General features: G+C 38.3%; 1 protein-coding gene across 1 annotated transcript in view; it reads left to right on the plus strand.

Moving 5' to 3' along the window:
• The window catches only part of SIMC1 (SUMO interacting motifs containing 1), a 97,086-nt gene that overhangs the window by 33,985 nt on the left and 45,935 nt on the right, over positions 1–17,166 (plus strand). The gene's annotated exons all lie outside the window — the stretch shown is intronic.

Below are 17,166 nucleotides of genomic sequence, written 5' to 3' on the forward strand. Positions count from 1 at the left end.
AAAAGCCATATACGCCAAACCCACAGCAAACATCATTCTCAATGGTGAAAAACTAAGATCAGGAAAAAGACAAGGATGTCCACTCACCATTATTATTCAACATAGTTTTGGAAGTACTAGCCATGGCAATCAGAGAGGAAAAAGAAATAAAAGGAATACAAATTGGAAAAGAAGAAGTAAAACAACTGTCACTGTTTGCAGATGACATGGTACTATACATAGAGAATCCTAAAGGTGCCACCAGAAAACTACTAGAGCTAATGAATGATTTTGGTAAATTTGCAGGATACGAAATTAATGCACAGAAATCTCTTGCATTCCTATACACTAATGATGAAAAATCTGAAAGAAATTAAGGAAACACTCCCATTTACCATTGCAACAAAAAGAATAAAATACCTAGGAATAAACCTACCTAAGTAGAAAAACGATCTGTATGCAGAAAAGTATAAGACACTGATGAAAGAAATTAAAGATCATACCAACAGATGGAGAGATATACCATGTCCTTGGATTGGAAGAATTAATATTGTGAAAATGACTCTACTACCCAAAGCAATCTACAGATTCAATGCAATCCCCATTAAATTACCAATGGCATTTTTTACAGAACTAGAACCAAAAATCTTAAAATTTGTATGGAGACACAAAAGACCCCAAAGAGCCAAAGCAGTCCTGAGGGAAAAAAACGGAGCTGGAGGAATCAGACTCCCTGACTTCAGACTATACTACAAAGCTACAGTAATCAAGACAATATGGTACTGGCACAAAAACAGAAATATAGAACAATGGAACAGGATAGAAAGCCCAGAGATAAACTCAAGCACCTATGGTCAACTAACCTATGACAAAGGAGGCAAGGATATACAATAGAGAAAAGACAGTGTCTTCAATAAGTGGTGCTGGGAAAACTGGAGAGCTACATTTAAAAGAATGAAATTAGAACACTCCCTAACACCATACACAAAAATAAACTCAAAATGGATTAGAGACCTAAATGTAAGACCGGACACTATAAAACTCTTAGAGGAAAATGTAAGAAGAACACTCTTTGAAATAAATCTCAGCAAGATGTTTTTTGATCCACCTCCTAGAGTAATGGAAATAAAAACAAAAATAAACATATGGGACCTAATGAAACTTCAAAGCTTTTGCACAGCAAAGGAAACCATAAACAAGATGAAAAGACAACCCTCAGAATGGGAGAAAATATTTGCAAACGAATCAACAGACAAAGGATTAATCTCCAAAATATATAAACAGCTCATGCAGCTCAATATTAAAAAAACAAACAACCCAATCCAAAAATGGGCAGAAGACCTAAATAGACATTTCTCCAAAGAAGACATACAGATGGCCAAGAAGCACATGAAAAGCTGCTCAACATCCCTAATTATTAGAGAAATGCAAATCAAAACTACAATGAGGTATCACCTCACACCAGTTAGAATGGGCATCATCAGAAAATCTACAAACAACAAATGCTGGAGAGGGTGTGGAGAAAAGGGAAACTTCTTACACTGTTAGTGGGAATGTAAATTGATACAGCCACTATGGAGAACAGTATGGAGCGTCCTTAAAAAACTAAAAATAGAATTTCCATATGACCCAGCAATCCCACTACTGGGCATATACCCAGAGAAAACCATAATTCAAAAAGACACATGCACACCAATGTTCATTGCAGCACTATTTACAATAACCAGGTCATGGAAGCAACCTAAATGCCCATCGGCAGCTGAATGGATAAAGAAGTTGTGGTACATATATACAATGGAATATTACTCAGCCATAAAAAGGAACGAAATTGGGTCATTTGTAGAGATGTGGATGAATCTAGAGACTGTCATACAGAGTGAAGTGAGTCAGAAAGAAAAAAACAAATATCGTATATTAACGCATATATGTGGAATCTAGAAAAATGGTACAGATGAACTGGTTTGCAGGACAGAAATTGAGACACAGATGTAGAGAACAAACGTATGGACACCAAGGAGGGAAAGCGGCGGGGAGTGGGTGTGGTGGTGTGATGAACTGGGAGATTGGGATTGACATGTATACACTAATATGTATAAAATGGATAACTAATAAGAACCTGCTGTATAAAGCAATAAATAAAATAAAATTTAAAAATTAAAAAAAAAAAAAGAATCTACCTTCCAATGCAGGGGACGCGGATTCAGTCCCTGGTTGGGGAACTAAGATCCTACATGCCACGGGGCAAGTAAGCCTGCGTGCCACAACTACTGAGCCCACATGCCACAACGAGATAGCTCATGTGCTGCAACTACAGAGCCCACGCGCTCTGGAGCCCATGCACCTTAACTCTGGAGCCCATGCACTGCAACTAGAGAGAAGCCCTCATGCTGCAATGAAAGATCCTGCATGCTGCAATTAAGACCCAACACAGCCAAAAATAAATAAATAATATTTTTAAAAAAAAAAAACATGGAGGAATCTTGAAAACATGATGCTAAGTTAAGGAAACCAGACATTAAAGGTCACATATTTAGTATTCCATTTATATGAAATGTCCAGAATGGGCAAATCCATAGAGACAGAAAAAGGATATACAAGTCAGATAGATGGAGATTGATTTAATAGCTATGTTACTAATAGTGCCTAGTTAGAGTAAGCTTCCTGGATCTATAGCCCCATTTGGGCTTCCTAAAACTATAAATTAAACTTAAAACCTCCTTGACCCCTTCCTACCTAACAAGCTTCAAGGTAACCTTACCCAAGGAAAAAGCAGATAGTATCTTTAGGGTAGAGGGCTTAAAACAAAGAAGGGGGGCTCCTGGTTCAGCCCTTGGTTCTAGTTTCACCTAAATAATGACGCCATTTCTTTTTCCTTGTGGAAGAGTGATAGGTGGAGAGAAACCTGAAGTATCTCTGTTATTTTCAGTCTTATTGAATGAAGTTCCATATGTGAGGTATGGAAGATCAGCTTTCCCCCTCAAAATTATTTTTTTTTATTCACTTTATGTTACTTGAGCACTTTTCCATTTGTCAGATGCTGTGCCAGTCACTATGGCATTATACTCAGTCCTAGTGGGAAAGATAAGCAACTAATACTGGGATCTTGTAAAGAGGCCTGAACCCAGGAACTTCTGCCTTCAGCAGTATGACTGACTTTAAAGGGTTCTCCGCTAAAACAACAACTAGATCCTGAATGAAACTAATTTTTCCTGCTTGCTGGGCTGGCAGGAATTAACAGAAATCTCCAAGGAGAAAAATAAAACCAAAACCATGAGCTGAACCTGCAGTGAAGAGCGAATACCATTTTCAGCACCATAATCAGGAAATAAGCCTTGGACAAGCACCTTGGCATGTGTAGGTGAATCTGAGACTTCTGATTTAAACAAGTCCAGAAATCCAAAAGAAAAGTATTCCGCTTTCTGAGTTTTAGTTTTTTTAGCTATAAAATGTGAATAATATTCACCTCACAGGGTTGTTGTGGGGCATCTAGTTTTGAAAATAGGGTTAATGGAGTGGACAAGGGCTTTATGGACTTGTTGCTGTGTTTCATTCTGCAGATACAAACTATTGGAGAGCCTTAGTCATCTGTATTTCTGTCTGGTGACATAATTATTAAAATTAGAAAGATAATTTGTTGTCTGTGAAAACTTAGAGTAATATGTGATGAAAAAGCAAATTACTTAATTAGGAGTTAGGAGGACTATCAGAGGACAATGAGATGAGAGGATAAATAAACAATTGTTATTAGATTAAATTTATTCATTTATCGTTTGTTGAGTCTAAAATACTATGCAGGTACCAGGGATACAGGATACAAAAATAAGTTACATCTAATGGGGGAGAGGATAAGCAGGTGCTCTGTGATATGTACTAAAGTGATACTGGTATGTGTAGAGTGCTATGGAGTGATTAAAGACAGAAGCAATAAGCTCTCTCCAAGGTCGAGAAAGGCAGTTGAATTGTACTTCCAATATGTGAAACTACTTTACCTGACAAAATATTCCCTGAGGGCTCAGGGAAAAATCAGGCAGACACTAGAGAGAAATCTACTCTTGAAAGATAGCTGCATGGGGCAGTATCTGTGAATTTGCTGCTCTTTTAATGAACTACATTCCCCAATCATTTGCCACTTAGGTGACAGAAAGCTGAAATTTTATGCTTTTGAAATGTCAGGGGATAGAGGTCAAGGATGGCAGAGCAGCAAATAATTAGGGAAGCAATCCCTAATCCCCAGAAGCAAGAGAATGACAGGAAGGGCAAACCCCAAAATTAGAGTAAAATCTGCCCAAATCTTTGGCTGATAGCCAAATTTAGGCAGGCACAAGAGAGAACCACCCTGCCGCCCACCACCAAAAGGCCAGGTTAAAAGAGCAGCAGCTGGAAACCATAAGAACAAAGATATCGGCACCTACATTGTGCCAGGGAGAAAAAGCTTGCAGTTTGAGTTCAGGCAAATTAACTATCTACTAGAACAACAACAACAATGAAAAGACAGTTTTTGTAAGAAAACCATCAAATCATTATGTGTATTACCTATAATACTCAATTTTCAACCAAAAATTACTAGACATGTAAAGAAGCAGAAGTATGACCCATACTCAGGGGGAAAAAAGTAGGCAGTCAATAGAAACTGACTCTGAGCCTAAGTGTTGGATTTAACAAAAAACTTCAAAGTATTTATTATAAATATGTTCATCCAATTAAAGAAAATATGACATCAATGAATGAATAGATAGAAAATCTCAACAGAGAAAATGGAAACAATAAACAGCAGAAATTCAGTTTATAAGAGGGGGAAATTTGGATATAGAGATAGACACGTCCAGAGGAAAGACAATGTGAAGACACACATCTACAAGCCAAGGAGTGCCATGGATTGCTAATAAACCCCAGAAGTTAGAAGAGCCAAGGAAGGAGTCTCTCCTACAGCCATCAGAGAGAGCATGACCCTGCTGACACCTTGATTTTGGACTTCTGGACTTCAGAACTGTGAGACAATAAAGTTATGTTATTTTAAGCAAAAAAAAAAAAAAAAAGTTTGGGAGTTTAAAAATACAGTAACTAAAATCTTAAAATAACTAGATGGGCTCAACAGCAAATTAGAAAAGAAAGCAGGATGTAGGGGTGGGTGGGAGTGACAGCAATGTTTGAGATAGAACAATAGAAATCACCCAGTTTTAAGAATAGAGTGGAGGAAAAGATGGAAGTAATTGAACAGAGCCTCAGAGACCTGTAGGGAAATATGAAATAATTCAAAATATGGGTAATTAGAGTCTTAGAAGGAGGGGTGGGGGTAATTATAAAAAAATTTTTTTGAAGAAATAATGGCAGAAATGTTCTCAAATTTGGTGGGGAAAAAAAATAATAAGTTACAGATCCTCGAAGCACAGCAGACTCAAGGCAAGATGAACACAAAGAAAACCACTCCTTGACTGTCCAGAAAAAAATATGTTACATATAGGAAACACAGTGCAATTAACAACAGACTTCTTGGGAATCCCCTGGTGGTCCAGTGGTTAGGACTCCGCAGTTTCACTTCCAAGGGCACAGGTTTATTCTCCGGTTGAGGAACTAAGATCCTGCAAGCCGTGCAGTGCAGCCGAAGAAAAAACCAAAACACAACTGACTTCTTATCAGAAACTGGAGGTTAAAAGACATTGGACTGACATTTCCCTTATATCCAAATAAGGGAAAAAAGAAGCCTTTAGCCAAGGATTCTATATATGGAAAATTGTCCTTCAAAAATAAGGACAGGGACTTCCCTGGTGGCACAGTGGTTAAGAATTCGCCTGCCAATGCAGGGGACATGGGTTTGATCCCTGGTCCAGGAACGTCCCACATGCCGTGGAGCAACTAAGTTCATGTGCCACAGCAACTGAGCCTGTGCTCTAGAGCCTGCAAGCCACAACTAGTGAGCCCACGTGCTGCAACTGCTGAGCCCGCGTGCTGCAACTACTGAAGCCCGTGCACCTAGAGCCCATGCTCCGCAACAAGAGAAGCCACCACAATGAGAAGCCCATGCACCACAATGAAGAGTAGCCCCTGCTCACCAAAACTAGAGAAAGCCCACATGCAGCAACAAAGACCCAACGCAGCCAAAAATTTTTTTTTAAAAAGGACTAAATAAAGACATTTTCAGATAAACAGAAAATGAGAGAATTTGTCACTAGCAGACCTGCACTATGAGAAATTTTAGCTGAAGGGGAATGACACCAAATGGAAACTTGGATCTACAAAAATGAATGAAGAGAGCTAGAAATTGTAAATATGTATGTAAAAAGAAAATATTTTCTTCTATTAATTTCCTTAAAAGACAAATAACTGAAAATAAATAGTTATACTCTATTGATGAGCTCATAATATATATAGGTAAAATATACGTGACAACAAAAAGAATGGGGCACAAGGCAAGAGGAATATTTTTTAAGGTTCCTACATTTTTACCTTAAGTATTTTAATATTTTTTCTAAGTATACTGGGTTAGTTGAATTTGCATACTGTAATCATCTGAGTAACCGCTAAAAATATAATTTAAAAATATAGCTAGTAAACCAATGAAGGAATTAAAATGGAATTGCAAAAAATATATATGATTAATTCAAAGTGGGGTGGGAAGGGAGGAACAGAAGAACAATGAACAGATAGGAAAAATAGGAAATAAATGGCATGATTATAGATATAAAAGCAAATATATCACCAATTAAGTGTAAATGACCCCAAAACGAATCAAAAGGCAGAGGTTGTCAGACCAGACGAAAAAGCAGTAACAACTATGAGCTATTTATATGAGATGCACTTTAAATACAAAGACACAAGTACATGGAGAACAGAAGGATAGAAGAAATATACCATGCAAACAGTATGCATAAGAAATTTAAAGTGGCTCTATTAATAAAAGAAAAATAGACATCAGCACAAGGAGGATTGCTGGAGACTAAGAGGATAACTGATAATCCTAATAATGATAAATGGGTTAATACATTAAGAAGGTATAATAATTATAAGTGTATATACACCTAATAAACAGAATTTCAAAAGACACAAAGCAAAAACTTACTGAACGAAAAGGAGGAATGGTCAAAGCCACAATCTTAGTTGGACACTTTATTTTTTTTAACATCTTTATTGCAGTATAATTACTTTACAATGGTGTGTTAATTTCTGCTTTATAACAAAGTGAATGAGCTATACATATACATATATCCCCATATCTCCTCCCTCTTGCGTCTCCCTCCCACCCTCCCTATCCCACCCCTCTAGGTGGTCACAAAGTACTGAGCTGATCTCCCTGTGCTATGCGGCTGCTTCCCACTAACTATCTATTTTACATTTCATAGTATATATAAGTCCATGCCACTCTGTCACTTCATCCCAGCTTACCCTTCCCCCTCCCCGTGTCCTCAAGTCCATTCTCTACGTCTGCATCTTTATTCCTGTCCTGCCCCTAGGTTCTTCAGAAACATTTTGGGTTTTTTTTAGATTCCATATATGTATGTTAGCATACAGTATTTGATTTTCTCTTTCTGACTTACTTCACTCTGTATGACAGACTATAGGTCCATCCACCTCACTAGAAATAACTCAATTTCGTTTCTTTTTATGGCTGAGTAATATTCCATTGTATATATGTGCCACATCTTCTTTATCCATTCATCTGTTGATGGACACTTAGGTTGCTTCCATGTCCTGGCTATTGTAAATAGAGCTGCAATGAACATCGTGGTACATGACTCTTTTTGAATTATGGTCTTCTCGGGGTATATGCCCAGTAGTGGGATTACTGGGTCGTATGGTAGTTCTATTTTTAGGGTTTTTTTTTTTTTTTTTTTAGTTTTAGTTTTTTAAGGAACCTCCATACTTCTCTCCATAGGGGCTATATCAATTTACATTCCCACCAACAGTGCAAGAGGGTTCCCTTTTCTCCACACACTCTCCAGCATTTACTCTTTGTAGAGTTTTTGATGATAGCCATTCTGACTGGTGTGAGGTGATACCTCATTGTAGTTTTGATTTGCATTTCTCTAATGATTAGTGACATTGAGCATCCTTTCATGTGTTTGTTGGCAATCTGTATACCTTCTTCGGAGAAATGTCTATTTATGTCTTCTGCCCATTTTTGGATTGGGTTGTTTGTTTTTTGGATATTGAGCTGCTTGTAAATTTTGGAGATTAATTCTTTGTCAGTTGCTTCATTTGCAAATATTTTCTCCCATTCTGAGGGTGGTCTTTTTGTCTTGTTTATGGTTTCCTTTGCTGTGCAAAAGCTTTGAACTTTCATTAGGTCCCATTTGTTTATTTTTGTTTTTATTTCCATTTCTCTAGGAGCTGGGTCAAAAAGGATCTTGCTGTGATTTATGTCATAGAGTGTTCTGCCTCTGTTTTCCTCTAAGAGTTTTATAGTGTCTGGCCTTACATTTAGGTCTTTAATCCATTTTGAGTTTATTTTTGTGTATGGTGTTAGGGAGTGTTCTAATTTCATTCTTTTACATGTGGCTGTCCAGTTTTCCCAGCACCACTTATTGAAGAGGCTGTCTTTTCTCCATTGTATATTCTTGCCTCCTTTATTAAAAATAAGGTGACCATATGTGCGTGGGTTTATCTCTGGGCTTTCTATCTTGTTCCATTGATCTGTATTTCTGTTTTTGTGCCAGTACCATACTGTCTTGTTTACTGTAGCTTTGTACTATATTCTGAAGTCCGGGAACCTGATTCCTCCAGCTCCATTTTTCTTTCTCATGATTGCTTTGGCTCTTCGGGGTATTTTGTGTTTCCATACAAATTGTGAAATTTTTTATTCTAGTTCTGTGAAAAGTGCCATTGGTAGTTTGATAGGGATTGCACTGAATCAGTAAATTGCTTTGGGTAGTATAGTCATTTTCACAATGTTGATTCTTCCAATCCAAGAACATGGTATATCTCTCCATCTGTTTGTATCATCTTTAATTTCTTTCATCAGTGTCTTATAGTTTTCTGCATACAGGTCTTTTGTCTCCTTAGGTAGGTTTATTCCTAGGTATTTTATTCTTTTTGTTACAGTGGTAAATGGGAGTGTTTCCTTAATTTCTCTTTCAGATTTTTTGTGGTTAACATATAGGAATGCAAGAGATTTCTGTGCCATAATTTTGTATCCTGCTACTTTACCAAATTCATTGATTAGCTCTAGTAGTTTTGTGGTAGCATATTTAGGATTCTCTATTTATAGTATCATGTCATCTGCAAACAGTGACACTTTTACTTCTTTTCTGATTTGGATACCTTTTATTTCTTTTTCTTCTCTGATTGCTGTGGCTAAAACTTCCAAAACTATGTGGAATAATAGTGGTTAGAGTGGACAACCTTGTCTTGTTCCTGATCTTAGAGGAAATGGTTTCAGTTTTTCACCATTGAGAACGATATTGGCTGTGAGTTTGTCATATATGGCCTTTATTATGTTGAGGTAGTTTCCCTCTATGCCTACTTTCTGGAGAGTTTTTATCATAAATGGGTGTTGAATTTTGTCAAAAGCTTTTTCTGCATCAATTGAGATGATCATATGGTTTTTCTCCTTCAATTTGTTAATATGGTTTATCACATTGATTGATTTGCATATATTGAAGAATCCTTGCATTCCTGGGATGAACCCCAGTTGATCATGGTGTATGATCCTTTTAATGTGCTGTTGGATTCTGTTTATTAGTATTTTGTTGAGGATTTTTGCATCTATGTTCATCAGTGATATTGGCCGGTAGTTCTTCTTTGTGACATCTTTGTCTGGTTCTGGTATCAGGGTGATGGTGGCCTCGTAGAATGAGTTTGGGAATGCTCCTCCCTCTGCTATATTTTGGAAGAGTTTGAGAAGGATGGGTGCTAGCTCTTCTCTAAATGTTTGATAGAATTCGCCTTTGAATCCATCTGGTCCTGGGCTTTTGTTTGTGGGAAGATTTTTAATCACAGTCTCAATTTCAGTGCTTGGGATTGGTGTGTTTATATTTTCTATTTCTTCCTGGTTCAGTGTCAGAAGGTTGTGCTTTTCTAAGAATTTGTCCATTTCTTCCAGGTTGTCCATTTCATTGGCATATAGTTGCTTGTAGTAATCTCTCATGATCTTTTGTATTTCTGCAGTGTCAGTTGTTACTTCTCCTTTTTCATTTCTAATCCTATTGATTTGAGTCTTCTCCCTTTTTTTCTTGATGAGTCTTGCTAATGGTTTATCAATTTTGTTTATCTTTTCAAAGAACCAGCTTTTAGTTTTATTGATCTCTGCTATTGTTTCCTTCATTTCTTTTTCATTTATTTATGATCTGATCTTTATGATTTCTTTCCTTCTGCTAACTTGGGGGGGGGTTTGTTCTGCTTTCTCTACTTGCTTTAGGGGTAAGGTTAGGTTGTTTATTTGAGATGTTTCTTGTTTCCTGAGGTAGGATTGTATTGCTATAAACTTCCCTCTTAAAACTGCTTTTGCTGCATCCCATAGGTTTTGGGTCATCGTGTTTTCATTGTCATTTGTTTCTAGGTACTTTTTGATTTCCTCTTTGATTTCTTCAGTGATCTCTTGATTATTTAGTAGTGTATTGTTTAGCCTCCATGTGTTTGTATTTTTTACAAATTTTTTCCTGTAATTGATATCTAGTCTCATAGCATTCTGGTCAGAAAAGATACTTGATACGATTTCAATTTTCTTAAATTTACCAAGGCTTGATTTGTGACCCAGTATATGATCTATCCTGGAGAATGTTCCATGAGCACTTGAGAAGAAAGTGTATTCTCTTGTTTTGGGATGGAATGTCCTATAAATATCAATTATGTCCATCTTGTTTAATGTATCATTTAAAGCTTGTGTTTCTTTATTTATTTTCATTTTGGATGATCTGTCCATTGGTGAAAGTGGGGTGTTAAAGTCCCCTACTATGATTGTGTTACTGTCAATTTCCCCTCTTATGGCTGTTAGCATTTGCCTTATATATTGAGGTGCTCCTATGTTGGGTGCATAAATATTGACAATTGTTATATCTTCTTCTTGGATTGATCCCTTGATCATTATGTAGTGCCCTTCCTTGTCTCTTGTAATAGTCTTTATTTTAAAGTCTATTTTGTCTGATATGAGAATTGCTACTCCAGCTTTTTTGATTTCCGTTTGCATGGAATATCTTTTTCCATCCCCTCACTTTCAGTCTGTATGTGTCCCTAGGTCTGAAGTGGGTCTCTTGTAGACAGCATATATATGGATCTTGTTTTTGTATCCATTCAGCCAGTCTGTGTCTTTTGGTTGGAGCATTTAATCCATTTACATTTAAGGTAATTATCGATATGTATGTTCCTATTACCATTTTCTTAATTGTTTTGGGTTGTTGTAAATCTTTTCCTTCTCTTGTGTTTCCTGCCTAGAGAAGTTCCTTTAGCATTTGTTGTAAAGCTGGTTTGGTGGTGCTGAATTCTCTTAGCTTTTGCTTGTCTCTAAAGGTTTTAATTTCTCCATCGAATCTGAATGAGATCCTTGCTGGGTAGAGTAATCTTGGCTGTAGGTTTTTCCCTTTCATCACTTTAAATATGTCCTGCCACTCCCTTCTGGCTTGCAGAGTTTCTGCTGATAGATCAGCTGTTAACCTTATGGGGATTCCCTTGTATGTTATTTGTTGTTTTTCCCTTGCTGCTTTTAATATTTTTTCTTTGTATTTAATTTTTGATAGTTTGATTAATATGTGTCTTAGCATGTTTCTCCTTAGATTTATCCTGTATTGGACTCTCTGCGCTTCCTGGATTTGATTGACTCTTTCCTTTCCCATATTAAGGAAGTTTTCAACTATAATCTCTTGAAATATTTTCTCAGTCCCTTTCTTTTTCTCTTCTTCTGGGACTCCTATAATTTGAATATTGTTGCATTTAATGTTGTCCCAGAGGTCTCTGAGACTGTCCTCAATTCTTTTCATTCTTTTTTCTTTATTCTGCTCTGAGGTAGTTATTTCCGCTATTTTATCTTCCAGGTCACTTATCCGTTCTTCTGCCTCAGTTATTCTGCTATCGATTCCTTCTAGAGAATTTTTAATTTCATTTATTGTGTTGTTCATCATTATTTGTTTGCTCTTTAGTTCTTCTAGGTCCTTGTTAAACGTTTCTTGTATTTTCTCCATTGTATTTCCAAGATTTTGGATCGTCTTTACTATCATTACTCTGAATTCTTTTTCAGGTAGACTGCCTATTTCCTCTTCATTTGTTTGGTCTTGTGGGTTTTTACCTTCCTCCTTCATCTGCTGTGTTTCTCTGTCTTCTCATTTGGCTTAACTTACTGTGTTTGGGGTCTCCTTTTCTCAGGCTACACGTTCGTAGTTCCCATTGTTTTTGGTGTTTGCCCCCAGTGGCTAAGGTTGTTTCAGTGGGTTGTGTAAGCTTCTTGGTGGAGGGGACTAGTGCCTGTGTTCTGGTGCATGAGGCTGGATCTTGTCTTTCTGGTGGGCAGGACTATGTCCGGTGGTGTGTTTTGGGGTGTCTGTGACCTTGTTATGATTTTAGGCAGCCTCTCTGCTAATGGGTGGGTTCTGTTCCTGTCTTGCTAGTTGTTTGGCATAGGGTGTCCAGCACTGTAGCTCACTGGTCATTGAGTGGAGCTGGGTCTTAGCGTTGAGATGGAGATCTCTGGGAGAGCTTTTGCAGTTTGATAGTACGTAAAGCTGGGAGGTCTCTGGTGGACCAATGTCCTGAACTCGGCTCTCCCACCTCAGAGGCACAGGCCTGACACCCAGCTGGAGCACGAAGACTCTGTCAGCCACATGGCTCAGAAGAAAAGGGAGAAAGAAAGAGAAAGAGAGAGAAATAAAATAAAACAAAATAAAGTTATTGAAATAAAAAATAATTATTAAAAATAAAAATGTTGAAAAGTAATTAAAAAAAGAAAGAAAGGAAGAAGAGAGCAACCAAACCAAAAAACAAGTCCACCAATGATAACAAGCGCTAAAAACTATACTTAAAAAAAAAAAAAAAAAAAAAAAAGACAGACAGAACCCTAGGACAAATGGTAAAAGCAAAGCTATACAGACAAAATCACACAAAGAAGCATACACATACACACTCATGAAAAGAGAAAAAGGAAAAAAAAAAATATCTATATATTTTAAAAAAAGGAAGAGAGCAACCAAATCAATAAACAAATCTACCAATGATAATAAACTCTAAATACTAAACTAAGATAAACATAAAACCAGAAACAAATTAGATGCAGAAAGCAAACCCCAAGTCTACAGTTGCTTCCAAAGTCCACCACCTCAATATTGGGTGATCCGTTGTCTATTCAGGTAGTCCAGAGATGCAGGGTACATCATGTTGGTTGTGGAGATTTAATACTCTGCTCCTGAGGCTGCTGGGAGAAATTTCCCTTTCTCTTCTTTGTTCGCACAGCTCCTGGGGTTCAGCTTTGGATTTGGCCCCACCTCTGCGTATAGGTCGCCTGAGGGCATCTGTTCCCTCCCAGACAGGATAGGATTAAAGGAGCAGCTGATTAGGGGCCTCTGGCTCACTCAGGCCCAGGGGAGGGAGGGGTACTGAATGCGGGGCGAGCCTGCAGTGGCAGAGGCTGCGTAACGTTGCAACAGCCTGAGGCGTGCCTTGTGTTCTCCTGGGGAAGTTGTCCCTGGATCACAGGACCCTGGCAGTGGCGGGTTGCACAGGCTCCCTGGAGGGGAGGTGTGGATAATGATCTGTGCTTGCACACAGGCTTCTTGGTGGCTGCAGCAGCCGCCTTTTCATTTCATAACCATCTCTGGTGTCCACCCTGATAGCCGCGGCTTGCGCCTATCTCTGGAACTCATTTAGGTGGTGCTCTGAATCCCCTCTCCTCGTGCACCCTGAAACAATGGTCTCTTGCCTCTTAGGCAGTTCCAGACTTTTTCCCAGACTCCCTCCCTGCTAGCTGTGGCACACTAGCCCCCTTCAGGCTGTGTTCATGCAGCCAACCCCAGTCCTCTCCCTGGGATCTGACATCCTATGCCGGAGCCTCTGCTCCCAGTCCCCACCCGTCCTGGCGGGTGAGCAGACAAGCCTCTCAGGCTGGTGAGTGCTGGTCGGCACCAATACTCTGTGTGGGAATCTCTCCACTTTGCCCTCTGCACCCCTGTTGCTGCACTCTCCTCTGTGGCTCCGAAGCTTACCCCTCGCCCACCCCCCGTCTCTGCCAGTGAGGGGTCTTCCTAGTATGTGGAAACTTTTCCTCCTTCACAGCTCCCTCCCAGAGGTGCAGGTCCCATCCCTATTCTTTTGTCTCTGTTTTTTTCTTTTTTCTTTTGCCCTACCCAGGTACGTGGGGAGTTTCTTGCCTTTTGGGAAGTCTGAGGCCTTCTGCCAGCATTCAGTAGGTGTTCTGTATGAGTTGTTCCACATGTAGATGTATTTCTGATGTATTTATGGGGAGGAAGATGAGCTCCACATCTTACTCCTCTGCCATCTTGAAGATCTCTCCCCTGGACACTTTAATACACTTCTCTCAGTACTTGATAGCACAACTGCATCCCCTCAAAGGTGAAGAAAATGAAAGATCTAAAAGCTACTATCAGCAACCATGACCTAATTGGCATTTATATCCAACAACTGCAGAATGCACATTTTTTCAAGTGTACAAGGAACGTTCAGCAAGTAGGCCATGTGTTAGGACATAAAATAAGTCTCAGTGTATTTCAAAGGATTGAAATCTTACAGGGTTTGTTTTCTGACCATGGTGAAGGTAAGCTTGAACTACATGATAATAAAGTGACTGTGTATTAAAAATTGTGGGATGAAGCTAAAGCAGTACTTACAGGGAAATTTTTAGCTTTAAATGCTAATGTTAGAAAAGAAAGATTTTGAAAATCAAGGTATCAGCTTCCACATTAAGAAGCTAGAAAAAGAAGGGCAAATTAAATCCACAGTAAATAGAAGGAAGGAAATAATAATGATAACAATAGAAATAAAGGGAATGGATGAAAAAGCCAGTCCTTTGGAAAGATCAGTAAAATTGATAAACTTCTAGCTAGGCTGATCAGGGGAGAAAATGCAAAGGATACAAATTACCAATACTGGGAATAAAAAAAGAAAATTGGGGATAAATCTATACAGGGTATAGAATTAAAAAGATAATAAAGGACTGTTGTGAACAGCTTTATGCTAATAATTTTAATAACAAATTCCATAAGTCACAGAACTAACACAAGAAGAAGTAGAAAATGTAAATAGCCTTATGTCTACTAAATTTTACCTACAAAGCAAATTTCAGGCCCAGATAACTTCACTGGTGATTTCTATAAACATTGAAGAAAGATATGGTACCAATCCAACACAACCTAAATAGAGGGGGTGGGAATAGCTCCCAATCATTTTATGAGGCCAATTTTATTCTGATAGCAAAATCAGTAGAAGAAATTACAAGAATAGAAAACTACAAACTAATATCCCTCATAAATATGCAAAAATTCTTAACAAAATATTGATATATTAAAACAAACAATATAGAAAAAATATAATACATCATAACTAGTGGCGTTTTCCATAGGATTAATTTAACATTAGAAAATCAATGAATATAATTTTTGATATTAATAGTACAAAGGAAAATCATAGAATATCTCAACAGGGGCAGAAAAATCATTTGACTAAATTTAACAACCATTTCCAATTAAAACTCTCAGAGGGCTTCCCTGGTGGCGCAGTGGTTGAGAATCTGCCTGCTAATGCAGGGACGCGGGTTCGAGCCCTGGTCTGGGAGGATCCCACATGCCGCGGAGCGACTAGGCCCGTGAGCCACAATTACTGAGCCTGCGCGTTTGGAGCCTGTGCTCCACAACAAGAGAGGCCGCGATAGTGAGAGGCCCGCGCACCGCGATGAAGAGTGGCCCCCGCTCTCCGCAACTGGAGAAAAGCCCTCGCACAGAAACGAAGACCCAACACAGCCAAAAATAAAAAATATAAATTAAAAAAAAAAAAAAAAAAAAAAAAAACTCTCAGAAAACGGGACTTCCCTGGTGGTCCACTGGGTAAGGCTCCATGCTCCCAATGCAAGAGGCCCAGGTTCGATCCCTGGTCAGGGAACTAGATCCCACATGCATGCTGCAAGTAAGAAGCCCGCATGCCACAACTTAACGTGCCACAACAAAGATCCTGCGTGTTGCAACTAATACCCGGTGCGGCCAAAATAAATAAATAAATAAATATTTTCTTTAAAACTCTGAGAAAACAAGGAGAAGAAGGGAACTTTCTCAACGTGATATGGGGCATCTATGAAAACAACACAGCTAACGTTATACTTAATGATGAAAGTCTCAGATGTCTGCTTTCATCACTTCTGTTGAGAATTATACTGGATGCCTTAGCCATTGCAATAGTTAAGAAAAAGAAATAAAAGGCATGCAGATTGAAAAGGAAGAAGTAAAACTCCTCTATTTGCAGACATGATTTCTTATATGGAAAACCCTAAGGAATCTACAAAAAAAGTTACTTGAACTAGTAAGTGAATTTAGCAAGGTCAGAGGATACAGGGATAATATACATACATAAATCAACAGCATTTCTATATACTAGCAATGAATAATTGGAAAATGACAAAAAATTATTTCCATTTTCAATATCATTTAAAAACATCAAATTCTTTGGGATAAACCTTTTTGGTTTGTACAGATGAATTGGGGATATAAGGGAGAAAACTAATAATTTAACTTGGGACAAGAAGTGATCTGGAAGAATTTTCGCATACAGTGATATCTGTGCTGAGTCTTTAAAGACAAGAAACTTCCAAACAATCAAAGGGATAATAATCACTCCAGACCAAAGAAAGAACATAAACAAACATAAAGATAGAAATACTTGAGAAAACATGGCACATTTGGGGATCTGAAGTAGTTCTGTGTGATTTGCGCACACGAGGAGGAAGAGTAATCAAGAAGAAGCTGAATTATGAAGGGCTTTATGAGTCTTACTAAAGCATTTGCCCTTTATTCTGTAGCTCATATGGTGGGTTTTAAGTGAGAGACATGGTAATGTTGCATTTTAGGAGTTGGTGGTGGAATAGGAGTTGAATTCAGACCTTTGCAGCTATTTATGTTGAGTTCAGCTAGCAGTAGACAGGCAGTGATACTATATGGCTGCTTCTTAGGAATGAGGCATTAGGTTTCACCAAGCAATCCCTATTCCAAGATGAGATGCATGCCAGCTTCTCACTTGACCCACCCAGAATCCTGTGTCCTGCTTTGGTGC

This window comes from Balaenoptera ricei, chromosome 3 (genome assembly GCF_028023285.1).
Source record: "Balaenoptera ricei isolate mBalRic1 chromosome 3, mBalRic1.hap2, whole genome shotgun sequence".
Classification (NCBI taxonomy): Eukaryota; Metazoa; Chordata; class Mammalia; order Artiodactyla; family Balaenopteridae; genus Balaenoptera; species Balaenoptera ricei.